Source organism: Theropithecus gelada, chromosome 16 (genome assembly GCF_003255815.1).
Source record: "Theropithecus gelada isolate Dixy chromosome 16, Tgel_1.0, whole genome shotgun sequence".
NCBI lineage: Eukaryota > Metazoa > Chordata > Mammalia > Primates > Cercopithecidae > Theropithecus > Theropithecus gelada.
The window spans coordinates 28,778,641-28,788,023 of NC_037684.1; the positions used below are offsets into that span (position 1 = coordinate 28,778,641).

General features: G+C 42.1%; 1 long non-coding RNA gene across 1 annotated transcript; it reads right to left on the reverse strand.

Moving 5' to 3' along the window:
• Nucleotides 1-3,425: 3,425 nt before the first annotated feature.
• On the reverse strand, nt 3,426-5,357 carry LOC112610377. The gene is made up of 3 exons (XR_003116326.1): nt 5,252-5,357; nt 3,901-3,998; nt 3,426-3,745 (listed from the first exon to the last, which is right to left on the reverse strand). It is a non-coding gene; the product is annotated as an uncharacterized LOC112610377 (long non-coding RNA).
• Between the last annotated feature and the right edge of the window lie 4,026 nt (nt 5,358-9,383).

Here is a 9,383-nt window from a genome sequence, read left to right on the forward strand (position 1 = left end):
CCTTTGATGGACTTTGATGGGTGTTTCATAACTTAGCCTATTGATTCTTCATTGTTGAATATTTTATTATAGCTAACGTTTCACTATAATAAACAGCTGAGAGGAGTACACATATATTAATAATTAATTATGTAAGAATAAATTCCTAGAAATGAAACTGCTGGCTCTAAGGATATGCTCTTTTCTTAAAAAGGCTTTTGATACCTGTTGCTGAATTGTTTTCTTAAAGGTTTTGCTAGTTTACACTCCATCCAGCAAGGTATTAGTGACTTTTCCCTACACCCTGGCTAAAATAGGTATTTATTGTTATTAAACAAATTGGGCCTGTTTTGATGCTGAACATGGCATCTCATTATTTTAATTTGCCTTTCTTTGATTACAAGAGATGTTGGACATCATCACTTTTTAATGTTTGTTGGCGATTCGTATTTTATGAATTTCTTGTGTATATCATGTATCCATTTCTTACTGATAGGGTTGTCTCTGTTCCTGAGTTTATATATTGGGGACATCAGCTCTTGGATGGCTGTATATGACAAGTGCAGTGAAAACCCTGGGTACCATGTGGCATTGCTGAAAATCTAGACTTAAAGTGATCGGCTGTTGGCTTCCATTCTACATGCAGCCCCAAAGAGGGTAGGCTAAAGTTCTTATCCTCTGGAGTGTTGGGGGGGATATATGGCAGGTGGGCAGGCGGATGGGGTGGCTAGGGAGAAGTTGGGGGAATGGGGAGGCTGAGGATGAGTCAGGGCAACTGAACAGGCTGCCCATTCCTGGAACTGCTGCTTTCTTGGAAATTTGTAAATCCCCAAATCCTCTTGATTTTAGACAGATAAGACAGCAGACAGCAGGTGGTGCCAAACTGCAGCTAGGGTATAGTGATTTAAATCGTGCGGTCCACATCTGGACTCTGTGGTCTGGCTGCACAGGCTTCCCTTGGTGTTGGAGTAGGTTTTCACCGTGCTTCACTAAATTTATTTTTTCTTTTGCTTCTTATTTCACATTATTTTCTTGATAGAAATCTGTCCTCCTTTCCCTTCACGATGTTTTTGTTTTTGATGAAACAAGCCATCACCCTTCCCCAAATACATAATTAAACAAATTTAAAGTCTGTAACAGTTTATTTTCTTCTGCAATGTGTGTAGAATTTATTTTGGTGTGTGTGATATAACTATTCAACACCCTCCTTAGCCTCATCCCCATCCTGGCTTCCACCCCTTAGTTAGCTAGTTATTTCAGCAGCCTTTATGGAATGATCTACTTGTCCACGACTGATGTGAAAATGTCATTCTTACATACAGATGGGCCTTTTTCTGGGGTGTTCATGCCTGTGTCAGTGGCACATTGTTCTAATCGCTGTAAATAATACTTTTTTTTTTTTTTTTAAACTTGTGTTTCCTGGAAACAGACTCTGAGACGGAGAGATGTGTGCAGAAGTTTGTTAGGGAGTTCTTTTGTAAGACAAACCTGTCAGCAGATGGGGATGACTGGAATGGGTATAGAGAGAGGCCAATGCAATGCTATTTTAATGAAGGCTTCTGCTGATCCTTTGAGGGGCCGTGGATGGGGCTGGTCCTTCAGAGTTGTTCTAATTTGAGACAGGGGGACCAGAACTTTGTATCCCCTATAAGCCAGTTACGGTCCCACGGGCACTCTCCTGAAGGGGCATAATCCTGGGGAAAGCAGAACCCTGTGAAGGTAGCTGCTAGCAGCCCATACGCCAGCAGCTGGAGCTGGATGCATCTGCGTTGGGGAGTATCCACACTTCATGAATGTTTTGCTATCTGAAAGCTCAAGTCATTCCTCATCATCCCTCTTGTATTTTTTTTATTTTTATTTTTTTGAGACAGGGTCTCACTCTGTTGCCCAGGCTGGTGTGCCATGGTGCCATCTCAGCTCACTGCAGCCTCGACCTCCCGGGTTCAAGCAATTTTCCCACCTCAGCTTCCCAAGTAGCTGGAATCATAGGCATGCACCACTATGCCCAGTGCCTGGCTAATTTGCCCAGGCAGGTCTCAAACTTCTGGGCTCAAGTGATCTTCCCACCTTGGCCTTTCAAAGTGTTGAGATTTCAGGTGTGAGCCACCGCACCCAGCCCTGATTCCTCTTTTTGAAAACACATGAAGTCTTCATTTTCGTTTGTATTAACATTGTCTTTACAGGTAGACGGTAGGTTTTTAAGGCCCGGCACCATCTTAATATGTGTGTATTTTTGACACAAGAAAGCTGGAAAACTGCAACCGTATCAGGTATTTCATAATTTTTTTGGGATGGTTTTGGACTACATGAAATAATGGATTTCAAGAGTCAGTGTGAAATTACAGTGAGATACCACTGAATATCCCCTAGGATTGCTGTAATTTAAAAAATAATTAACAAATGTTGGTGAGGATGTGAAGAAATTGGAACCCTCCTACACTGCTGTTGGAAATGTAAAATAGTGCAGCCACTCTGGAAAATAGTCGGGTGGTTCCTCAAAAGTTAAACACAGGGCTAAGATATGACCCAACCATTCCACTCTAAGGTATAGTCCCGGTAGACATGAAAACATATGTCTACACAAAAATTTGTGAGTGAATGTTCATAGCAGCATTATTCATAATAGCCAAATATCATAAATAACCTAAATGCTCATCATCCGATGAATGGATAAGTAAAATATAGTATATCCATACACTGGAACATTATTCAGCAATAAAAAAGAATGAAATATGGATACATGCTACAATATGGGTGAATGTTGAAGACATCTTGCTAAGTGAAAGAAGCCAAACACAAAGACCACGTATCGTGTCATATGATTCCGTTTATGTGAAAAGTCTAGAATAGGCAAATATATAGGAGAGAAGATGCATTACTGGTTGCCTAAGGCTGGGGGTGGGGGTTTGTTGGGCGAAAATGAGGACTGACTGCTCATGGATATGGGATTTCTTTTTGAGGTGGTAAAACTGTTCTAAAGTTGATTGAGGTGATAATTGTACCATCAGTGAATGTGCTGCAAACCATTGAATTGTGCACTTTAAATGTGTGAGTGGGGCTGGGTGTGGTGGCTTACGCCTGTAATCTCAGCACTTTGGGAGGCCAAGGCAGGTGGATCACTTGAGGTCAGGAGTTCGAGACCAGCCTGGCCAACATGGCGAAACCCCGTCTGTTCTAACAATACAAAAAAAAATTAGCCGGGCGTGGTGGTGTGCTCCTGTAATCCCAGCTTTTTAGGAGGCTGAGGCAGGAGAATAGCTTGAACCCAGGAGGTGGAGGTTGCAGTGAGCTGAGATTGTGCCACTGCACTCTAGTCTGGGTGACACAGTGAGACTCCATCTCAAAAAAAAAAAAAAAAAGTGTGAATGTGATGGTATAGGAATTATATCTCAATAAAGCTGTTATAAAACAAGTCAGTGTGAAACAAAAGGACAAAGATTCATGTAGTTGATTTGCAACAGGAAGAAAGTTTATTGACACAGAATGATTAAGAAGGAAAACACGTTTTGCAATTTAAAGACAAAACCAAACCAATAAGACAAAAGAATCTGAAAAACAATTACAGAAGTAGCTGCAGCTCTGTGGCTGTAGGTTTGCTGCAGTGCTTCACCACGCCTTTGTTAGGTGTCATCATTTACATCCTGGGGACAGGACTCAGCTGCCTGCATCTCACTCTTGAATTTTACATCAGAAACATTGTTGACTTGAGATGAAATTAGTTGGTCATTATCCGTCACCAGCCTGGTTCCTCTGCTTTTATGTGAATCTAAAAGAGAAACAGGGAGAGTTTTAGAACTGGAAATGTAAAGGTTGGTTCACAAGTCATGCTTTAAAGTGAATTATTGTAGCCCAGATTTCTGGGGATAAGGAAAGCACACTTTATTCATGATGGATGCTCACTAAGTAAGCAGGAAGTATTACTTTAAAAAGCGACTCTTCCCCTTGATTGAGCTGTGCTGATTCTTCCTTTGGAGTCCACAGAGAATGATCCTTTAGATGCAGCTTCTCTGGCCTCGGAACTATTGACAAATAAAAGAAATGGTTGTTATCAGTTACTTCTCTTTGGCCAAAAACTCTAAAGAAGCAGACATATTTTCTTTCTAAGTGGAACAAGTGTTGGTGAGGATGTGAAGACGTTGGAACCCTCCTACACTGCTGGTAGGAATGCAAAATAGTGGAGCCACTGTGGAAAATAGTCTGGCAGTTCCTCAAAGGTTAAATACAGGGCTGACATATGACCCAGCCATTCCACTCTAAGGTATATACCCAGTAGAAATGGAAACATATGCCCACACAAAAGTTGTATGTGAATGCTGGCATTATTAACAATGCCAGCTGGGCATTATTAATAGCATGCTGGGTGAATGGCTCATGTCTGCAATCCAAGCACTTTGGGAGGCTGAGGCAGGAGGATTACGTGAGACCGGGAGTTTGAGAACAGCCTGGGCAACATGGTAAGACTATGTCTCTACCAAAAGTAAAAAAAATTAGACCGGACATGGTGGCTCACGCCTGTAATCCCGGCACTTTGGGAGGCCGAGGTGGGTGGATCATGAGGTCAAGAGATCGAGACCATCCTGGCCAACATGGTGAAACTCTGTCTCTACTAAAAATACAAAAATTAGCCAGGCATGGTGGCGGGTGCCTGTAGTCCCAGCTACTCAGGAGGCTAAGGCAGGAGAATCACTTGAACACGGGAGGAAGAGGTTGCAGTGAGCCGAGATTGCGCCACTGCACTCCAGCCTGGTGACAGAGCGAGATTCCGTCTCAAAAAAAAAAAAAAAAAGACAAAAAAAAATTAGCTAGGCATGGTGGTTCACGTTTGTAGTCCCCATACTCAGGAGGCTGATGTGGGAGGATCATTTGGGCCTAGGAGGTAGAAGCTGCAGTGAGCTGTAATCACACCACTGCACTCTAGCGTGGGCAACAGAGTGAGACCCTGTCTCAGAAATGACTGCAGTTATCTAGGAGATACAAAAAAACTAATGAACACTTTAAAGAATAACATGTAATTTATTATTTGCATTTAATTATCAAGATATAGTTGCAGGAAAATTGTAAAGGAACTAACGCCCAGTGTGAATTACATTCTAAATAAATCTAGAGTGATACCATGGAAAGCTGTGTTTTTTTTCTTTTCTTTTTTCTACTAGCTTTTCAGATTGTACTTGATTTGAAACTTGCTAAGACTGTAAATCTCAGTCTCTGAATCAAATTTCTTCATTTTTAAGAAAGTGATTTTAACAACAAAATCAAGGTATCGGTGACTCACCCTCCCTCTCCACCGAGCAAGCGGTGGTAGGTCTCGATCTCCACCTCCGGGTGTGTCTTGATGTCCAGCAGTTGCGCATCGTCTGTGTTCTGGTATTCAGTCTCGCCCCAGATCTGGCAGATCTGCTCCTCCAGGATGCTGATACGCATCTTAGTTTCTGACAGCTGAGCCAAGTAGCCAACTTCTGTGTCAGCCAGGGTTTCTTCTAGGGAGCTTTGCTACAAACGCACATGAAAATTGAAGCTTTGTCAGAATAACTCCTCGGTATTCAACATAATGAATTCTGAAACATATATTTTGTATGGTGAGGGTGTCTCCAAATGAACCACTTAATAGAGATTTACCTTTGATAATTAATACCCAGTAATAGTAATGATAGCAAATATTAATCAGAGAGTGCTACTGTAACTATATAGCAGTTCCTACTCACTATTAGGCACCCACCGTTCGAAGTATTTTATAAATATTGACTCATTTAATTCTCATAACAACCTTATGAGATAGGTACTATTATTTACAAAAAGCCAGCGTTTTGCCAGCATGCTTCCGTGTCTGCGAAACTATTTTTTAAAACTATAGAAGAAAATTGAGTGAGTGCCCCCCCTTTCCCACCTACCACGGCCAAGACAGACGGCAGTTCATAGTGCAGGGACTGGAGGACTCGTTTCAGCTCCATTATCTCACTCTTGGCCGAGCTAACTGCTTCAGCATCCGTGGAGATCTGTGTCTGCAGGGATGCACTTTGCAAGCACGAAATCAACAAAGTACAGTGAAATCAAAGAAGCTATAATTACTCTGCCTGACTTTCTATCTTCTCTCACTTTGCCAGGTTAAGGTTCGGGTTAGGATTAGGGTTGAGCTACCTGCTTGTTGAACCAGTCCTCGGCCTCCCTAAGGTTTTGCTCAGCCAGTTCCTCTTACTATTGCCTCATGCAGTCCAGCCGCTTGGTTAGATCTGCCCCTGGGGCCGAGTTCATTTCTACAGTCACGTCCCCACTGGACTGTCTCTGCAAAGTGCTCCTTTCTTGGCGGAGAGGAAACGCAAAAGTCACAGTAGCAAAGATCCTTTGAGGTTGGGGATCTTGCTGAATGGTGATGGGAAGTCCCTTGATGGGTTTCTTTCTCCCACCTCCTTGGGGTTGTTCTTGAGATAAGGCAGGTCTTCTGCTAGGCTTTCCGACTGTATTTTAAGGTCTCATGTGGTCACATTCAGCTCATTGAGTACTTTTTGCGGGCCATTTACATAGGCTTCAACCGACTGGCATAGACAGAGCTTGTTTTCATACCTTAGGAGATCTTTGGAATATGATAGATGAATTAGATTAACTACTTTGAGAAGCTTTATTTTAAAAAGGACTTGCCTACTGACATCCAGCTCAAGTTGAAATTCTTTCAAAATATTTAAACAAAGACTATGAAATCATTTTTATTTCTTAATTAATTCATTAATTAATTTCGAAAAGGAGTCTTGCTCTGTCCCCCAGGCTGGAGTGCAATGGCATGATCTCGGCTCACTGCAACCTCCACCTCCTGGGTTCAAGTGATTCTCCTGCCTCAGCCTCCCAAGTAGCTGGGATTACAGGTGTGTGCCACCATGCCTGGCTAATTTTTTGTATTTTCAGTAGAGATGAGGTTTCACCATGTTGGCCAGACTGGTCTCAGGTGACCTCCTGACCTCAGGTGATCCATCCTCCTCAGCCTCCCAAAGTGCTGGGATTATACGCGTGAGCTACCCTGCCTGGCCTGAAATCATTTTTCAAAATTCCAATTTTGGAATCGCTTGTCATTAAATACACATTAAAATTGGCCTTTTTTCCTTCAGTGTAGATATTTTATACTAATATATTTATCTGATACTTGAATCTAATTGCCTTTGTATACATTTTATGTTAAAAGTAAAAACGTAAGTCTTATTTTTTGTCATGGTAACAATTGATATTTTGAAACAAACTCACTTCATTTTGAAGTCATCTGCTGCAAGTCCAGCTTTGTCAATTGGGGAAGTCATGCTGGCATTATTAATCGTGGCTGCAATGATCTAGGAGACGCAGTAAAACTAATGAACATTTTAATGAGTAACATGTCATTACTGATTTACCTTTGACTGTCAAGATATAGTTGCAGAAAAATTTTTTAGTAACTAATGTCCAGTGTGAATTACATTCTAAATAAATCTAGAGTGACATCATGGAACGTTTCTTGTTTCTTTTCTCTCTCTTTTTACCAGATATATATCTGAAACATTCTGCATGGAACAATTGAGCAAAAAATAAAAGAACAATTTCATATTGTCCTAAAATTTAATAAATAAGTACAAAAGAAGTACTGTCACTGAGTTTCTCACCTGGTTCCTGGGATCTTCAATTATTGGATAGTATTTACTGCAATCTCTTCTAGATCCACCGTCTCCAGACCCAGGCCCAAATCTGTCACACCACTCCTTGATTTGGTGTTAGCCTCCTCCAGGGCTCTGACATTGTCTAGGTAATTGGCTAGGCCGTCACCGAGGTTCTGCATGGTTTGCTTCTCCCCTCCAGGGAAAAGCCCTCCGTTGCCACCACCACCTCCCGTACAACCGCCATACTGCAGAAGCCTCCACTAGCACCACCACCTAATCCAGAACTCCCGCAGAATCCAGAGATCCTGCTGAAGCTAGAACCACCTCCTACAGAGCGGTTATCAAATCCCCCACTAAAGCTACCTCCAAAGCCACTACTAGGCCTCCTCACTCAGGCCATAGCTGCTGGCTCCTCTTTGGAAGCCCTGGACAGTGCCGCCCCCCAGACCACATCTGCCTCTACTGCTGAAGCTGCTTCCACCAGCAGACAGCCTGGCCAAGCTGCTGCCTCCAGCCCTGGAGGAGCAGACACGGGAAGAGTAAGACATGATGCTCCTGCAAACGTTGAGCTTATCTAGGTGTGAGAGATGGAAGTGAAAAGTGTACCGATTTGGACTCCTTTGGTCTTTATGTACACAGTTTTTATGGCATTCATTTCATTTGGCTCTGTCCTTGTTTCACGTTTCCAACCCATTCTGGGTTAATTTATTTTGAGTTAACCTCTCCCTACTGGGCCAATTAATATTTGAAAAATTGGATAAACATGGAGTAAGATTAGATTTATTATTTCATTAGAATTCATTAGTGCTGTACAATCCATTATTTCCTGGCAATCATTTTTTCACCTCCCTAGACTTCTGTAGTTGGCAAATCGTACATTTCTCTAGGTCCCTTAAACTCATACATACTTCCTTTGTAATTCTGGGAAGATTATTATACCAGATTCCAGTGTTAGTCACAATTCAAATACTCAGGAGTGATTTGTCAGGAAATATTTCTCTCTTTTTTAATCCAATAATAATGATGAGGCCGGGCGCGGTGGCTCAAGCCTGTAATCCCAGCACTTTGGGAGGCCGAGACGGGCGGATCACGAGGTCAGGAGATCGAGACCATCCTGGCGAACACGGTGAAACCCCGTCTCTACTAAAAAATACAAAAAAACTAGCCGGGCGAGGTGGCGGGCGCCTGTAGTCCCAGCTACTCGGGGGGCTGAGGCAGGAGAATGGCGTAAACCCGGGAGGCGGAGCTTGCAGTGAGCTGAGATCCGGCCACTGCACTCCAGCCTGGGCGACAGAGCAAGACTTCGTCTCAAAAAAAAAAAAAATAATAATAATAATAATAATGATGAGTAGCTTCATATTCCCTTAACAATTTTTGGGAACAAATTGAGCGTTGTAACTATTCTTGCAGAAAGAAAGCCTGACTTTGCTAATTTATGAGGATTGGCTTGGAGAGCACACATTGTTGATAAGGGTGGGGTTGTTAGTAAAGTGTCATTGGATTATTCTATGCAAGACTTTTGCGCAATAATAATGTTTCTTTTCAGCCTCCTGATTCAACAGTCAAAGGAATTGTTCCTCTTACTTAAGTCCATTAGTTTTGGCCTATCCCTAAGGATTTTAAAAACATCATTCTGATCTTGTAGCCATAGTTTTCACTAAAAACATTCAAAGATAAGAGCCCACTTTCCTCATTAATTATGGATGTCTACGATGGTTTATTTTACTCTGAAGAGGTAAACCTATAATACTTAACTCTGCCAGCTACATAGGTGAAAAGGTGATTTCAATACTA